The sequence below is a fragment of the Taudactylus pleione genome, unplaced genomic scaffold, assembly GCF_031769625.1.
Source record: "Taudactylus pleione unplaced genomic scaffold, aTauple2 ptg000042l, whole genome shotgun sequence".
Lineage (NCBI taxonomy): Eukaryota > Metazoa > Chordata > Amphibia > Anura > Myobatrachidae > Taudactylus > Taudactylus pleione.
In genome coordinates, this window is record NW_028284444.1 from 211613 (window position 1) to 228309 (window position 16697).

Below are 16697 nucleotides of genomic sequence, written 5' to 3' on the forward strand. Positions count from 1 at the left end.
CTATGTTGGACATAATGCCCTTTATTGAAACAAAAAAAAAACAACTTTCCAAATGTTATGCATTGGTAGTGCAATGGTTAATATAAGATGCATTGTTTGCACAGATTACAGCGTTTTAAATAAATGTTTAAAAACACAAAAAAATTATTATATACTTATTTTTTCTTACCTTGAGGTATTGGTGTTTCAGCACATGTATGATGGCTGTCAGGATGCAGCCCGGGATTGACCACTACTCACATCTGTGATGGCGTCTTCGGGCTCCTAGGCTTCGGTCGTCAAGCGTAGAGACAGGTAGTGGCTGAGTATTCTGGCCAGGGACTGCTAGAGCCTTCATGTGTGCGTCCTGGTTGCCGCAGTGCGGTCCTGGGTGCTGCCATATTGCTTCATGTCATCTGATCAGTATTCTCCTATGGTAGTTCTGTGGTTGGTCAGCTGCTGTCCTTGGCCAATGATCAGCTACCTAGGGGTATTTTAGGGTACGTTGGGCAACAGGAAGTTGCCTGTACAACTTTGCTCCTAATGTGGTTTTCTGCTGTGTCTGCATTTCAGGCTCCGCAGTGTTTCTGCCCAGTGTACTCTCTTTGTGATCAAGTGCTGACTACCATCGCTATTCAGCGTCTCATATCAAGTGCTGACTACCATCGCTATTCAGCGTCTCATATCAAGCGCTGACTACCATCGCTATTCAGCGTCTCATACCAAGTGCTGACTACCATTTCAGCGTCTCATATCAAGTGCTGACTACCATCGTTACTAGCATATCAGTCTCCAGAGCATCATCCATCACTCATCTGCTTCAAGGTCTCTTGTATCTACATTCTATCAAATGTTATTTCAGTCTATACTTCAGTGTCTCCATTCCATACCCATACATTCCTGCTTCGTTAGTAATTACATAGTCCTCCCATATCTATCCCTGTGTTTCCTCCAGGTACCTACCCCAGGGGCCGCGACTTGTTCACTTGGTGCAGCGAAAGCCACATCCCGCTTGGAGGGGTTACTGGTGAATACCATCAGGTGGACTAGACTCCGCGCCTTGGGGTAGGTCTCGTCAACACCTGGGAGAGAAATGTATGAAGAGGACGTATATATTGACTTCCCGTTTCTTGTCACCCGCTACCCTCCGGTCCTAGTTCCTACAGTTGAAGCCAATAAACTTCTGGGTTTGACAATTGCTTTACATGTCTCGGGGATGATGAGCCCCAAAGCTTGTGGAGATATGTGAGATCAAAACTTTAGATCAGGCAGGGATCTGCCAGTAGCCAGGAAGCGTAGGGTTACCCCCAGTCTCTCCTCAGCAATGATTGCCTTCCGGAACTTGGTGTCTCGCTTCTCAATGTATGGAGTCACCAGAGCAAGCAACTCGTCAAAGGTGTCATCATCCATCCGCATAAAATTCCTGAAGTCATCAAGATTGTTCTCTCGAATCTCCGTGAGCAAAGGCATATGAGACATGGAGTCTCTCTGCAGCAGGCACTCCTTGGTCCAGCAAGCCCTCTCCACTCTCCTCCTCTTGTGAGCCTTCTGGATATCAGGGAGTGATGCCACAATGACAGCATAGGCAGCCACAGCTTGATAGCGATAACTATCCATACTTTCTGAGCAAAAAAAACACTTTGTAGAGCAAGGCCAAACAAAGTAGACCAGTAAGCTATGAAGAGAGTTCAGTAGGATAACCTAACCTCAGCAAATACATAGCAAAGCTGCACAGATAAAATGGTGTTTTCCCTATTTCCTTTTTTACAGCACAGCCCACTGTGCAGCCCAGTATTCTAATTTCCAGGGGATCCTATGGACGGTTGTTCTAGTGTGTATGGTAGCAACAATAAATCGTATACGATCTCTCTATATATCGTTAGATCGTATGCAATATTGGACAGTGTATACGCTCAATATCGTGTTCTGCCCTCAAGGGAAATTGGATATGACATTGGTCTGATTACAAGTTGTTCAGGTGTGTACCCAGCCTAAGGGGAAAGGGTGCAAAGGACACTGAAGTGTTATACAAACTGTCACCGTCTGCCTCTACTAGTCACTCACTGCCTCTCGACAGTGTTACCCTCTGCCTTTCATCATCATCCACTATCTCTCCCTGTCATCCTCTACCCAGTATACACAAAGATTGAGCGGTGGGCTGTAACTAGGGCGGTGCGGCCGCCGCCACACAGAGCGCAGTGTGCCCTTGGGTGGAACCGGCCGCCCACCACAATTTCTGTTTGCCGGGACATCCGCTGTATATTGGCAGCGGTGCGCCTGGCTTCATTCCTTCACTGCTGGCTCCCTGCCTATCTCAGCTGTCATTCCTGGAAGGAAGCAGGCTTCTGCACTCAGCTTTTTTTGTATGGACAGGAGACGCCATGATGCAGGGGCTTTTCTAGAGAGGAGGGGGCCCGTGTGCAGTCTCCGACACGGGCCCCCACTCTCCGCCCGGTGGCCAGCAGCGCACTGAGCTGTGCGCGGCCAGCGCCGGAGTTATAGACTCTGGGCACTAGAGTCTATAGTGTTATTGATACCGTTTGAACAGTATCGATATTAGAGAGATTTGATTGCACAGACCAGATTGCCCATACCTCCCATTTCAATATAAAATAACTGTCACACAGAAACAGTTTGCGGTTCCAACACACACAAAGGTACTATATTGTAAAAAGGGTATAATCAGCCTTAATCTATACAATGCAGCTATATACAGGATAAAGACAAAGATACAATTACCAATATTTTGCCATGCGGTCTGGATCCTAGACTAACAGCTGTCCATCAGGATTGCTGCGTGTTTCTTTAGGATCAAGCAGAGAAAAAGGGAGGAAAAAAGGGTTTGGGATCCAGACTGCATAGGAATTTATAGGTGTACAATTTCCTTTGAACATAAGCTGAATACTCAGAGGGGTTCCCTATTGGCCCTTTATTACTGAGTCACAATGGTTGTTGCTATTCATTTGTTAGTAGATGGTTGACGTCACTGGAGGTTGAACTGTGTTAGAAAATCCCTTTGTCCTAACATTTGGCATGCAACTCTACAGGGGATGTGTACAGTGATTTTTACAGTATAGAGTATAATTCTTGGCAGGTCTTCATAACTCGATAGTGATCCCTTCCATATTCATTCTGTTGGTTTCATATTCCTGTTGAGACAGAGGGAAATCGGTAGATACTACTCATGACCCATTTATCTTATTCCTAATCCCAGATATCATATAACTGCTATTTAACATGTAGCATTCACTGTATACCTTTAAAACACATAGCATTGTGCGTATCTCAGTCAGTTTAGGGTTAAATGGGATATAAGTTTATTGTAAGGAAAGGCTGCTGTCCCTCCGGGTAAGGTTTCCGACAATAATACTTAAAAGCTGGCTATGCGATTGAAACGCAAAACAGTATTTAAACAGTATTGCTGTACTAACTTTGTTATGTGTTTATGTAATGTAAAATGGCGCTTAACCGTTGTGAGCACAGAAGCATGGCTCGCCATTCACAAAATGGCGAGTTGCGGGGGCATGGGATGCGCGTGCATGTATAGCGAGCATGTGCAATTGCGCGTGCGCAAGTGCATGCACGAATGCGGCGGGAGCGTGTGTTCGCATAAAATGGCCGTGGACGATCAAAACGTCCAATGGATGTTGTGTTGCGATTCGTGCGCAATTAAGCGATCGCAACCAATTTATATGGTTTCGACAGTCCACCCTTTGATAGCAATTATACGCTATCACCATACGCAAGCAACAATTAATAATTGGTTATCTGATTAGCCATACTATAAGACATTAGTTAATGTTATTGTTATGGGATGGTATGAGTTAATTTACCCATCAATTAAGCGCTCTTGGGGGAAGGGACATAAAACTAGCCTTATGTGCACACCACAGGCTAGACTGAAGAGGTCGTGATCATATGTTAGATGTGGGAATGCACCTAACCCATAAGGATAATTTTGAATTGTGTAGAGACTTCATTTTAAGATGTTTTGAAATAGCATTAATAACACTTTTATGCACTGCTAAACAAATCCAAATCACATCATTACAAGGTACGTGTTCTTATGGGACTTCTACTATCATTCGGATCTTATTTCATGTGGACCCTGTATTATAAAGTATTGTTCAAAGTTCTTAACGCTTTGACTCCATGTGGTCATTTGAATCGTTGAATAATGCGCCCCTGGAGGACATAAAGTAGCCCCTCGTAAGCATGCCACGTGGACTCTAAGTCGAGGACCAATGGGGAGCTAGTGTGGGAAAGCACCACTCCATGGAGAGGACAACCTTGGAAGAAAGGGGAGATGAAGACTACATTTAAACTAGGGTGTTCTAAAGAAACATTGCCAATACTTTATTATACATGGCAATATGCAAGCAAAACATTAGATCGTACTCTCTAATTCAGGGTTATAATGTAGGGTATTAGTTACATTAGTATTCACAGCATCATGGGTAACTACCATCATTATTTCATTTTCATGGTTTCCATTGGAACAACCTTTTGCACACTTCATAGCCGCTGGAACACATCTGATACATATGCCAATTATTAGGATGACCACCAACACTAGGATCAGGAGTTTCCCTATACTCGCAATCAGTCCTTGGACCCACTCTCCTAGACCCGAGAACCATTTCATAGGGTTCAACCAGGAGAACCACTCTTCGATCTGTTCCTCCACTTCAGCGATTGAAGCATTATGGTTCTTCCGAAATTCCCATTTCAACTGCAGAATTTCATCCATTTTCCGGTCTATCACCTCCTTGGGGTCACTAGTGCTATTGGTGATATAAGTACAACATTTAACACCAAACTGGGTGGCTAGGGTTACGCAATACCCTCCAGTGACAGCAGTTAAATAATTCAGCACTAAACGATGTTGGACCAGCTCTTTCTTGTACGCTTGCAACTCCTTACCAGTGTACCTAAAGGTGTCATCATATAGCTCGGTGATATTATCTATTAATTTTGCGAGATCTTGAATATACCTAAAATTTAGAGATCCCCGAGCAATCCTGGTGGGATCAAGTGCAACTAAAATCTGGAAGCCAGTCGTCTCACTTATCATTTGAGTGGCTTTATGCACATCACCAGGAATCATGTTTCTCTTATTTCTGTGTTCATAATGCGTATGAAGGTATGGAGAAGGTATGTTCCTATGGACATCAGTCATTTCATTATGTGCAAGAGTCATGACTTCAGGGAGTACCTTTCCCAAATAGCATAGTCCACTGGAACTTGGAGAGAGCCATTTGTACGCTTTTCTACCACAAATATAATATACATCATCTGGGAGGATGAATGGGATGGAAAGTTTCATGATACCGGTACACATCTTTTCTATGAATGATCCCATCCCTATCTCCTCCATTTGGCTAATACAAGTATCAGGTTGTATGATCTTCGCACAGTACCCGGGTGGTACTCTTCCAACCATCACTTTAACATTACTCCGCGTATACCTATACCTATAGAATTTCCCACTTGTAACAATGTTGTATAAAAGTGCTGAGTCTATAGATACATTATCGGCTCTCAGTGAGAAGGTCATTGTCTGATTAATTCCTGTGACTTCCCAATTCCCAGGTTTGTTGGGATTGGTGAAGTTGAAACATAACAGGGATTTATCTACTTGATATTGGTGGAGCTTCAAATTAGGGGAATCGGATATGTTAAATTTTCTGTCCACCGGTTTGCCTCCCTGTAAGTCAATGACTTCAGAGACCTTTAAGGGGAATGGGACTAACCCTACATTATGCTGTCCTTGAGGAACCTGGGAGCATACCCAACATTCGGTTTGGTTCAAAACCTTACCTACTAGGGAATGGTAGTCCTCTAATGGATGCTCGCCCAAGTATAAATGACTCTGGGTCTGACATCGTAGGATGCATTTATCATTGACTACAGGCCCACAATTTGCGCATATACAATACTCTTCAGACAATAAACCTTCACACTGCCTCTGAGATTCCAAGAGAGCAGATCTTTTAACCATTACAGTGCTAATATTGGTCAGGTACTGGCCTTGTTTTTGCAGCTCTTTCTCTCCCAGCTCCTCTCCACCGACACCACTACCGATCTCTCTCTCCATCCTCCGACCACCAGCACAGAACCAGGACATCCCGAAACACAACAGTATGATATGAACTCTGGGAGGATACACAAAAGCAGTTACAACCTGAAACCCCATCACCATACCAGGTCTTACCAGCCTTGTTCAAGTGCTACTGATACAATTAGTAGCTTTCACGGAACAGGCTTGCAATCGACAGGTCCAGGTTCTCTGTCTCTCCCCTGGTCTGGTTCTCCTCAGGATTTTTGACCTTCCGACAATGGCTGTAATGGACCCAGGTGTCTCTCTCAGCTACTTTCACGGATGTTGTACTTGTCAGTAGCACTTGGTATGGTCCTTCCCAACGGTCAGTCAAACAACCTGAACGTAAAAAGTTTCGGATCATAACACACTCTCCAGGTTCAACATCATGACAGTTCATTTCAGGCATATCAGGTGATAACAGTTTTAGTTTCTGCTGCTGCTGTTGGAGCTGCTTACTCATCCCTATAAGGTACCTCACAGTAACCTCGTTGTTTACTTTTCAAATCTTCCTGAGGACATATAATTAAATGAGGTTGCCTCCCGAACAGTATTTCGAATGGGGAAAGATTAAGAGGGGATCTAGGGGTGGTCCTGATACTATGGAGCACAAGAGGCAGAGCTTCTGGCCATCCCAAACCAGTTCAGCCATGATTTCACTCAGCTTGTTTTTAATAGTACCATTTACCCTCTCCACCTTGGCACTGGCCTGCGGTCGATATGGGGTGTGAAGCTTACTATTAATACCCATCAACTTACACATACATTGAAAAACATCTCCGGTAAAATGGGTATCCCTATCACTTTCAATTACTCTAGGGATACCATACCTACATACAAACTCCTGAACTATTTTCTTTGCCGTGAATGCAGCAGTGTTGGTAGCAGCTGGGTATGCCTCTACCCAATTAGAGAATACGTCTATGCAAACCAAAACATACTTCAAGGTCCTGCAGGGTGGTAACTGGATGAAGTCAATTTGTATGACCTGGAAAGGGCCGTCTGCTGGAGGGATGTGAGATGGTTCGGTGGGTACAGTTTTTCCTATATTCTTCCTTAAGCAGGTCAAACAGGACATTGCCCTCTTCTCTGCTTGGGAAGAAAAGCCAGGTGCATACCAGTATGCCTTCACTAAGTTACACATACCCTGCTTACCCAGATGGGTCAGACCATGTGCTGCTTCTGCTGGCTTCCCTTGTCCATTTCTCCAGAGCCCAGAGGACTCTTTCTCACATCCCTTGGATCTCCAGCTTGCCTTTTCCTGATGGGTACACACACCTTGCATTTCAACCAGTTTCTGCATGTCAACTGTTTCAAATACCAACACTTTATCCATTTGATTAAGTTTTAAACCTGCTGCCCATTTGGCCGCTTCATCAGCCCTGTTGTTACCCAATGATACTGGATCATCTTCGCAGGTGTGGGCTTTACACTTAATGACAGCTACTGTCTTGGGTAGCTGTATTGCCGTCAACAGTCGTTTTATGTGATGTGCATGTGCGATTGGTGTGCCTGCTGCCATTAGAAAATTTCTTAGACGCCATAGGGCCCCAAAATCGTGCACCACCCAAAAAGCGTACCTGGAGTCTGTGTAAATATTGGCCGTTTTTCCTTCGGCCAACTCACACGCTCTCCTTGGTGCCACGAGTTCCGCCACCTGCGCTGAATGGGGTAGACTGAGTGGTTTGGCCGCTATAACGTCCTTGTCATCAACCACAGCATAACCTGTACATAACTCACCTGTATCAGTCTGTCTATGGCAACTCCCATCCGTGTAAAACGTTAAGTCTGCATTTTCTAACGGTGTGTCATGAATGTCAGGCCTAGCTGTAAAATTTTGATTTAAATACTCCATACAGTCATGCCTATTAATTCCTGTACCAAACTCACCTTCTACCACTGGTAACGATTCACCTTTACCTTCCACCCTTTGTGCATCATGAGGCACACTTGGTAAATATGTAGGAGGGTTTAAAGTATTACACCTCTTTATAGTAATGTTGGTCGGTGCAATTAACGCTAGTTCCCATTTAGTGAACCTAGCGGAGGAAACGTGTCTGGTCTGGGCCGAATTTAACAGGGCAGAAACAGCATGTGGTGTATGTACAGTCATGTCATGGCCTAACACTACATCCTCACTCTTTTCCACTAAGAGTGCGGTTGCAGCTACGCTCCTTAAACACGTTGGGAGTGCTCTTGCCACAGCGTCCAACTGGGCACTGTAGTATGCTACTGGTCTATTGGCATCACCATGTTTTTGTGTGAGAACTCCTGCCACACAACCAACAGCCTCCGTACAAAATAAATCAAAGGGTTTCCCATAGTCTGGAATCCCCAATGCAGGTGCTCTTATCAGACTGTCCTTAAGATTAAGGAAGGCTTGCTCTGACTCTTCAGAGTGCAAGACACGGTCTGGTTTTGTGGAAGATACTAACTCCTGCAGTGGTAAAGCCAGAATGGAAAAACCGGGTATCCATGACCTGCAATACCCACACATGCCCAAGAAGGTACGGATCTGGTGCTGGTTCTGTGGTAGTGTCATGGTTTGTATGGCGTGGATTCTGTCCGCTGTCGGAGGCCTTGGGTAAGACAGTGTCCCAAGTATTTAACCCTGGTCTGGCACGGCTGTAACTTGTCCTTAGCAACCTTATGCCCTGTGTGTGAGGGGTGAAGCAACAAAAGTTTAGTATCATTTAAACATGACATAAACGAATCAGAGCATAACAACAAATCATCTACATATTGGATTAGTACCAATCCATTGGCAGGTTGAAAAGACTGTAAACAATCATGTAAGACCTGGGAGAAGATACTGGGGCTGTCAATGAAGCCCTGGGGTAGTCGTGTCCATGTGTACTGTACGCCTTTGTATGTGAAGGCAAATAGGTATTGGCAATCAGGATGAAGGGGGACGGAGAAAATAAATCTATTACCGTGAAATGGGTTGCGGTTGATGGGATTTGCATAAGGATGACAGCTGGGTTAGGCACTACGGGAAATTGGCTTTCTACCACCTTATTAACCCCTCTAAGGTCCTGTACCCCCTCCCACCACTCTTTTTCACAGGGAAGATGGGACTGTTGGCTACACTGGCTGTACGGACTAAAATTCCCTGCTGTAGTAAACGCTCAATTATGGGGTGAACCCCTAACTCCACTTCTGGCTTTAATGGGTATTGGGGAATTTTAGGAGCGTGTCTACCGTTTTTCAGGTTTACCATGACGGGAGCTACATTTGCCATTAACCCAGTGTCCTGTCCATCCTTAGTCCAAAGGAAACTAGGTATTTGTTCTAACATTTCATCTACCTGAGCTGAACCCTTGTCTGATGTTATGGTGTGCAGCATTAACCTTTGGGGAGTGTCTAGCACATCCCTTACCTCGTGTGCAAACCTTCCTGGGACATCCATAAATATCCCGTCAGGGGTACAATAGATAATACATCCCATTTTGCACAATAAATCTCTTCCCAGGAGATTAGTAGGGACTGTTGCTGCCAGGAGGAAAGAATGCCTGGCATGCAAAGGCCCAATGGTAACCTCTGTGGGTTTGGTTAAAGGGTAATGCTGTACGCTGCCTGTTACACACATTGCTGGTATTGTCTGGTTTGTTATCTGTAGATTTTCAAGAGATTTTAAAACAGACCTGGTCGCCCCTGTGTCTACTAGGAAGGAACGTTCAGTACCAGCTACATTAACCTTTATTACCGGCTCTTCCCTAGTGCCTCCCGTTATCCTGACTGCCTGCAGACTACAGGTATGACCTAACCCCTATAGTTGGCTATCTTCCCCCAGCAAGGCATTTGCAGCAACTATGTGGGCAGGATTTATCTGGTAGTACTTACGGTTACAAGATGCATCAATACGTTGCTGCATGTGGGGTTCCTGAATTATGACTCTACAGTCCTTCCTAAAGTGTCCTACTTGGTTACAGTTAAAACATTTCTTAGCTGATCTGTTGGGGAAATTTTGTTGAAGTCCGGGAGGAGGGGATTTTGAGTGTGGGTATGATGGTTTTGGGTGTGTGTGAAGAGTGTGTTGTGGTCTGGTGTGGTATGTGTGAGGGAATTGTATGGGTTGGGCCTGCGCAGGATGGTAGGTGTTTAAGACTTGTAACTGTGCAGGTGGATATGTGTCTGTTGGCTGTAAGTGCATATCTTCTAGAGCTCGAATGCTAACAGCTATCAATTTCTCGCTCTGAGCTTCACATTTCCTGGTGATATTCTTGTCATGGTCTATTGCAGTTTCCCTGAGCGCGTCAACTGTTATCCCTCTCCAACCAGGGTGTGAGGTCTGAACTCTGTCTTTCAAACTGTCTTTTAGACCGTCCATTAGAACAGTGATGACCATTCCCCGGTAGTGCGTGCTATCCTTAATGTTTTCGATCCCAGTGTACTGAGTGATCGTCTGCAGCCCACGATTAAAGTAATCTTCTGCAGGTTCACTTTCCTTTTGTTTAATGGAGATTTTACTCCAATTAACTAACGGGAAAAATATGGCTAGTTGGGCAACTATACGGGCAAAGCAATCCTGATTACCTTGATCAGTTAAGGGGATGTCTCCATCCAGAGTACATGCTGTGATAAACATTTTTACATCTGTACCTTCTGGGAGACATGCTCTTAACACCACTCGCCAATCCTTGTTGGTTGGCTCATGGGCATTGCCTAGATCCTTTATGAAATGCTGACATTTTGCCAGATGTTTCTTGGGGTCAGGAAATTCAGACATAATGGAATGTAGTTCCGCCCGTGTCCAAGGACAGTGCATCGCTACTTCCCTTGTGGGTACGACACCATTCGCATCTGCGTTCCCATTAGGGACAATAATTGTCCTTACAGGGTGGATGCCTCCCACCTCTATACCTTTAAGCCTATTACTGCAGCGAACGGTATTAGTAACCTCCGCTATTGAAGCAGTTGGTTCTAATACTTCCTGCACCCTTATTAAAGGAGCCTCCCACACCATGGGTTCTACTAGGGCCTCCCCCCCATGAGCTAAGGATCCCTCCCCCCCTCTTGATGCCATAGGGGCAGCTACTTGTACTTGCTGGGAAGGGACATTTAATAACTGCACAGCATGGGATACAGCAGACATTGCTACAGGATCACTTTCTGCATCATAGACATTTTCCAAATATTCACTCAGGACCGGGTACAACTTACTTGGTTCAGTTACATTTTTATAGTTTTTGTTATGTGGTAATGTATCATCACCGCCAACCACATAAGGTGGCGGGGGTGCGCAAGCGCGATTCGCAATACCTTTGGCAACGCTACCATGCCACAAGTTTGCATTTCCCTGTGATGCGTACGGTACGCTGTGTAGCGTTGCGTGCGCATCACCCTTAGGCATGCACGTGGCTCCACGCGGTGCCCCATGCACGCCATTAACCCATGTGCAACTCTCATTCAGCCAGAGTTTCAAAGAATCATCATACTACACTCTTTTCTTTAGGGATTTCACTCTACATATGTGATCCCTAAGGTTATTTAAAATCTCCATATTAAAGCTTCCAATCTTTGGGAAAGGTTTCTCACTCTTACTCGTCATCTTAACCCACACAGTACAGTGCGTCGTTGCGTACGCACCATATTTAGTGTACATTATATGATGAGCCGACCCGGTCGGACCTTGCATACACAGCCCATCGTCTACCATCCCTGTTGACTGTTTTGCGCCCATTTTGCGAAAAAACAACAATGATGAGACCGGTGGAAGAATTAACTGATAGGCTGCCTCCACGCACCTATTCTACAGTTAGCTAATATCTAAAAATAGGGAACACAGCAATACCTACTAAGGCAAGCACAGTACCACCTATAATAGGGAACACAGGAGTTATCTAGCTATAGATAAAACCACAGTAACCACCTATTGTCCTTTTGTCCCCGCAACCAGCCTCAGTCAGAGATGCCACACTCGTATGGTCCGGTCGCAACACTCAAAGGCCCTAACTGACCGATGAATATTACAACTACACTGGAAGCTATATTTTATCGTTAACTCTCTTTAACGATAGAAAACCAGGAGGATCCCCTCTGCCAGTATACCTGTTATCTATACCCTATATTTATTACCTAAAATACGGACCACGAAGGCACAACCTATTTCACAATCTCAATCATACACCTTACAAACTTATATATTGTGGCCAAATAACAAAAATAAAAAAAATACCTTTCTTTTGATTAACAGCCTTTTGGAGATTACAGCCCTATCAATATGAAGTATTTCAGTCTTGATGATTTATTTGAATTCTAACAGAAATGCTAGTCACATGCTTCACTTGCTATTGTGCGTGCGGTTACAATTAGATGTAATCACAACACATGGCAGAAAGTGGCCGTACATCCGGTCGCACGCACTATGCTGCGACTGTTTGCACGTGGTGTACACTAAAACCTTTGTGGCGTTATTGTGCGATCTGTTGCGCATGCAATGCACGGCCGTTCTACACCAACGTGGGCAAGCACAAATCTCTCTCCACTATCCCAGATTCTAATCAGCCCTCTCTGAATTCGCAAACTGCGAATCTCCGTCTCTGAACAAAAATAGGAATGCAGGAAAAAAGTCTGCGGGCGCCTTTCCAGTCTTTTGTTCCAAGACAAGTGGAGCAGTTCAAAAACACAGCGATGGGTGATATCCAACTCGGTGAGCCCCCAAATTATTGATACCATTTGAACAGTATCGATATTAGAGAGATTTGATTGCACAGACCAGATTGCCCATACCTCCCATTTCAATATAAAATAACTTTGTCACACAGAAACAGTTTGCAGTTCCAACACACACAAAGGTACTATATTGTAAAAAGGGTATAATCAGCCTTAATCTATACAATGCAGCTATATACAGGATAAAGACAAAGATACAATTACCAATATTTTGCCATGCGGTCTGGATCCTAGACTAACAGCTGTCCATCAGGATTGCTGCGTGTTTCTTTAGGGTCAAGCAGAGAAAGAGGAAAAAAGGGGTTGGGATCCAGACTGCATAGGAATTTATAGGTGTACAATTTCCTTTGAACATAAGCTGAATACTCAGAGGGGTTCCCTATTGGCCCTTTATTACTGAGTCACAATGGTTGTTGCTATTCATTTGTTAGTAGATGGTTGAAGTCACTGGAGGTTGAACTGTGTTAGAAAATCCCTTTGTCCTAACATTTGGCATGCAACTCTACAGGGGATGTGTACAGTGATTTTTACAGTATAGAGTATAATTCTTGGCAGGTCTTCATAACTCGATAGAGATCCCTTCCATATTCATTCTGTTGGTTTCATATTCCTGTTGAGACAGAGGGAAATCGGTAGATACTACTCATGACCCATTTATCTTATTCCTAATCCCAGATATCATATAACTGCTATTTAACATGTAACATTCACTGCATACCTTTAAAACACATAGCATTGTGCGTATCTCAGTCAGTTTAGGGTTAAATGGGATATAAGTTTATTGTAAGGAAAGGCTGCTGTCCGTCCGGGTAAGGTTTCCGACAATAATACTTAAAAGCTGGCTATGCGATTGAAACGCAAAACAGTATTTAAACAGTATTGCTGTACTAACTTTGTTATGTGTTTATGTAATGTAAAATGGCGCTTAACCGTTGTGAGCACAGAAGCATGGCTCGCCATTCACAATATGGCGAGTTGAGGGGGCATGGGATGCGTGTGCATGTATAGTGAGCATGTGCAATTGCACGTGCGCAAGTGCGTGCACGAATGCGGCGGGAGCGTGTGTTCGCATAAAATGGCCGTGGACGATCAAATCGTCCAATGGATGTCGTGTTGCGATTCGTGCGCAATTTAAGCGATCGCAACCAATTTATACGGTTTCGACAGTGTATGCACAGATCACTGGGAAAATGGACGCGTCGGCCATTTTTCCTGTACTGCGCATCTGCAAACGACGGGAAAATGGCCGCCAGTCATTTTCCAGTCGTTTTACAGCGCCGGACGCCAGCGCCGACGTGGGACTCCGGAGAGGTAAGTAATATTATGGGTGCAGGGTGTGCGGTGCGGGGCCCCCCTGGACCCAGGGACCCGTGTTCCCCGCACACCCTGTACAAATTATAGATACGCCCCTGCCATGACGTCTCTCCTGTCCAGTCTCCACATAGTGGAAAAAATGAAGAGTGAGGAGCCGTTAATCTGGGTGCGCAGGCAGTGTCCATTACAGTGACATTGTGACAATGTCAGTCTATACACAAGGACTGACAGTAGTAATTGTATTACTTCCTAGGAAAAGGGATTTGTAATCATTGACAACAGCAATAGATATGGCATAATTTTGAACACTATCTGTGTATGTGTATATGAGGTATCATCTGAACTGATAATAGAGGTAACTCTATTGTTATTAATCTGATATCTAAAGGAGTGAGATGTGGCTAATGAGTCTATGTGTTTATCCAAATGGGAATTGTCAGATTATTTTTGCTATATGATTATTGAATCTAAATGAAGTTCACTTACCAGAATATAGGTCCCCATTTAACAACGAAGCATCATCCCTTTAGCGTTCGCTAAAGGAGTTATGTCATCCATTCTGTATTCTCTAAGATTACCGCTGATTATCACTGCACCGCCCTCGCTATCTTTAGCTAGTGAGAGTGATCCAGTCCACATTGCCTGTAATGGGGACCCAATGCTGCCTCTCCAGCTTCAGCGAAGTCTTCCAGGCACTGCCGGGTTACAGTGCCATACACATGTGCAGACACAACGTCGCAAATGTGCATTACACAGAAGCCGGTCACTGGCAGCGTTAGCCGAGCGGAGGACCTCACCACCGAGGAGGACTTCGCTGGGCCTCGCCAAAGGGGTAAGTATTGATGAATACCACTGGCATCTTTGTTTGTATCACTGTGATACTAAATGAAAAATGGCGCTGATATTTAGGTTCATTCATAAATGGGGCCCATAATTTGAGTAATAGTAACATGTAGATAGGGTGATAGTGTTACATCTTGGTGATATGGTGATAGTGTTACTTAATGCATCTTATATGTTTGTAGACTAGGTTAAAGGTGTATACTGACGGGATGGTATAAATATGGATCAATGTCCTTCTATTTGTGTTCCTGTTGTGTGTCTATTCTCTATTGGGTCATGTTTATCTGATAATGTTATTTATTTGGATACTAGCTATTGCCCGTAGCTTCACCCATGATGAAATCGCGTCTGCCAACTGGAATATCTCTGCATCCTATACTTGATGCATTACTGTTAATTCTCTGTTATCCTGCTACCTGTTTCTACTGGTTAATAAACCAAATCCCTACTACCACTGTAGAATCTGCCAATAGGTTATGGGACCTGCTGCAGCAACGTGGAATAAAAGGATTTCAGCGAGTGTGGTGAAGTCTGTGAAAGTGGCTGCATTCCCATAAGCAGTGCCACAGAGGTCATAGTCTAAAGGAGAAACTGCACCTGTCATAGGCCTGGTGCAATGGTCGATAGTGCGCCGATGGAGGATTGTAAAGAATCACAGGTGGTAGTACATCGTGCAGAGATGCTGAAGGTGAGCATCTCAGTCCTTGCACATTCAGATGCTGGATAATACACCAGGAGAAGGCTGATACTAGCATCTGCATTGCAGCCACGATTCCGGTAACAAATATAAGAGTGGATGCAGCAGCGTCCACCTCTGACTTAGGCCCAAAGTCCTGCATGCCATGAAAGTTAGGACAAATTACTGTGTGCTTAAGAATTAAAGGTGAAACAGTTGTCACATACATAGAAGATATGTTGTTTGTGCCAGATCTAGGAACCAATCTGATTGCCATCAGTATACTGGAGAAGAAGGGACACAAAGTCCAATTCACAAATGGTCATTGTGTTGTGTACAACTAAAGAGGGACTGTAATTGCGACAGCAACCTGGTGCCAACAACTATATATCCTGGGCCGTGAGTTGTGCAATGGCAGCTTCTGACTCTAAACAGTTAATGGAACTATGACATAGAAGACTGGGTCACCTAGGGTATGACAATGAGCAGACGCTTCTAGATGGCATGGCGACAGGGATGTTGGAGAACAATCCTGAAAGACCAGACTGTGAAAGATATGTTAAGGGTAAGCAAACACGTTGCCACTTTCCTCAGTCAACATCCAGAGCTAAAGCACCATTGGAATTAATGCATACAGATGTATGTGGACCAATGAAGGTGAAGTCCATGAGCGCGAACCAATACTTCATGATGCTTATAGATGATGCTATGAGGATGATGCTTTTATACTTCCTGAGAAACAAGAGCAAAGTAACAAGCAAAATTGCAGAGTACAAGAGCCTAGTAGAAACTCAGACTGAAGGTGATAGTGCTAAGATCTGATAATGGTGGAGAATATGAAAATAGAGATCTAGCTGTCTACCTCAAGAGGAAAGGTATACAGCACCAATTAACAATTACCTACACACCAGATCAGAACAGCGTGAGCAAAAGGGCTAACAGAATAATTGTTGAAAGAGCAAGGACTATGTTAAATGATGCAGGTCTGGACAATAGATTCTGGGTGAAATAAGTCCATACTGCAGTCTATCTGTCACTCTGGGAGGCGGTTTTCTGGAAGCTGAGGCCAGAGGCTGCGGGCTGAATGTACAACCTCCGCATCCACGGGTC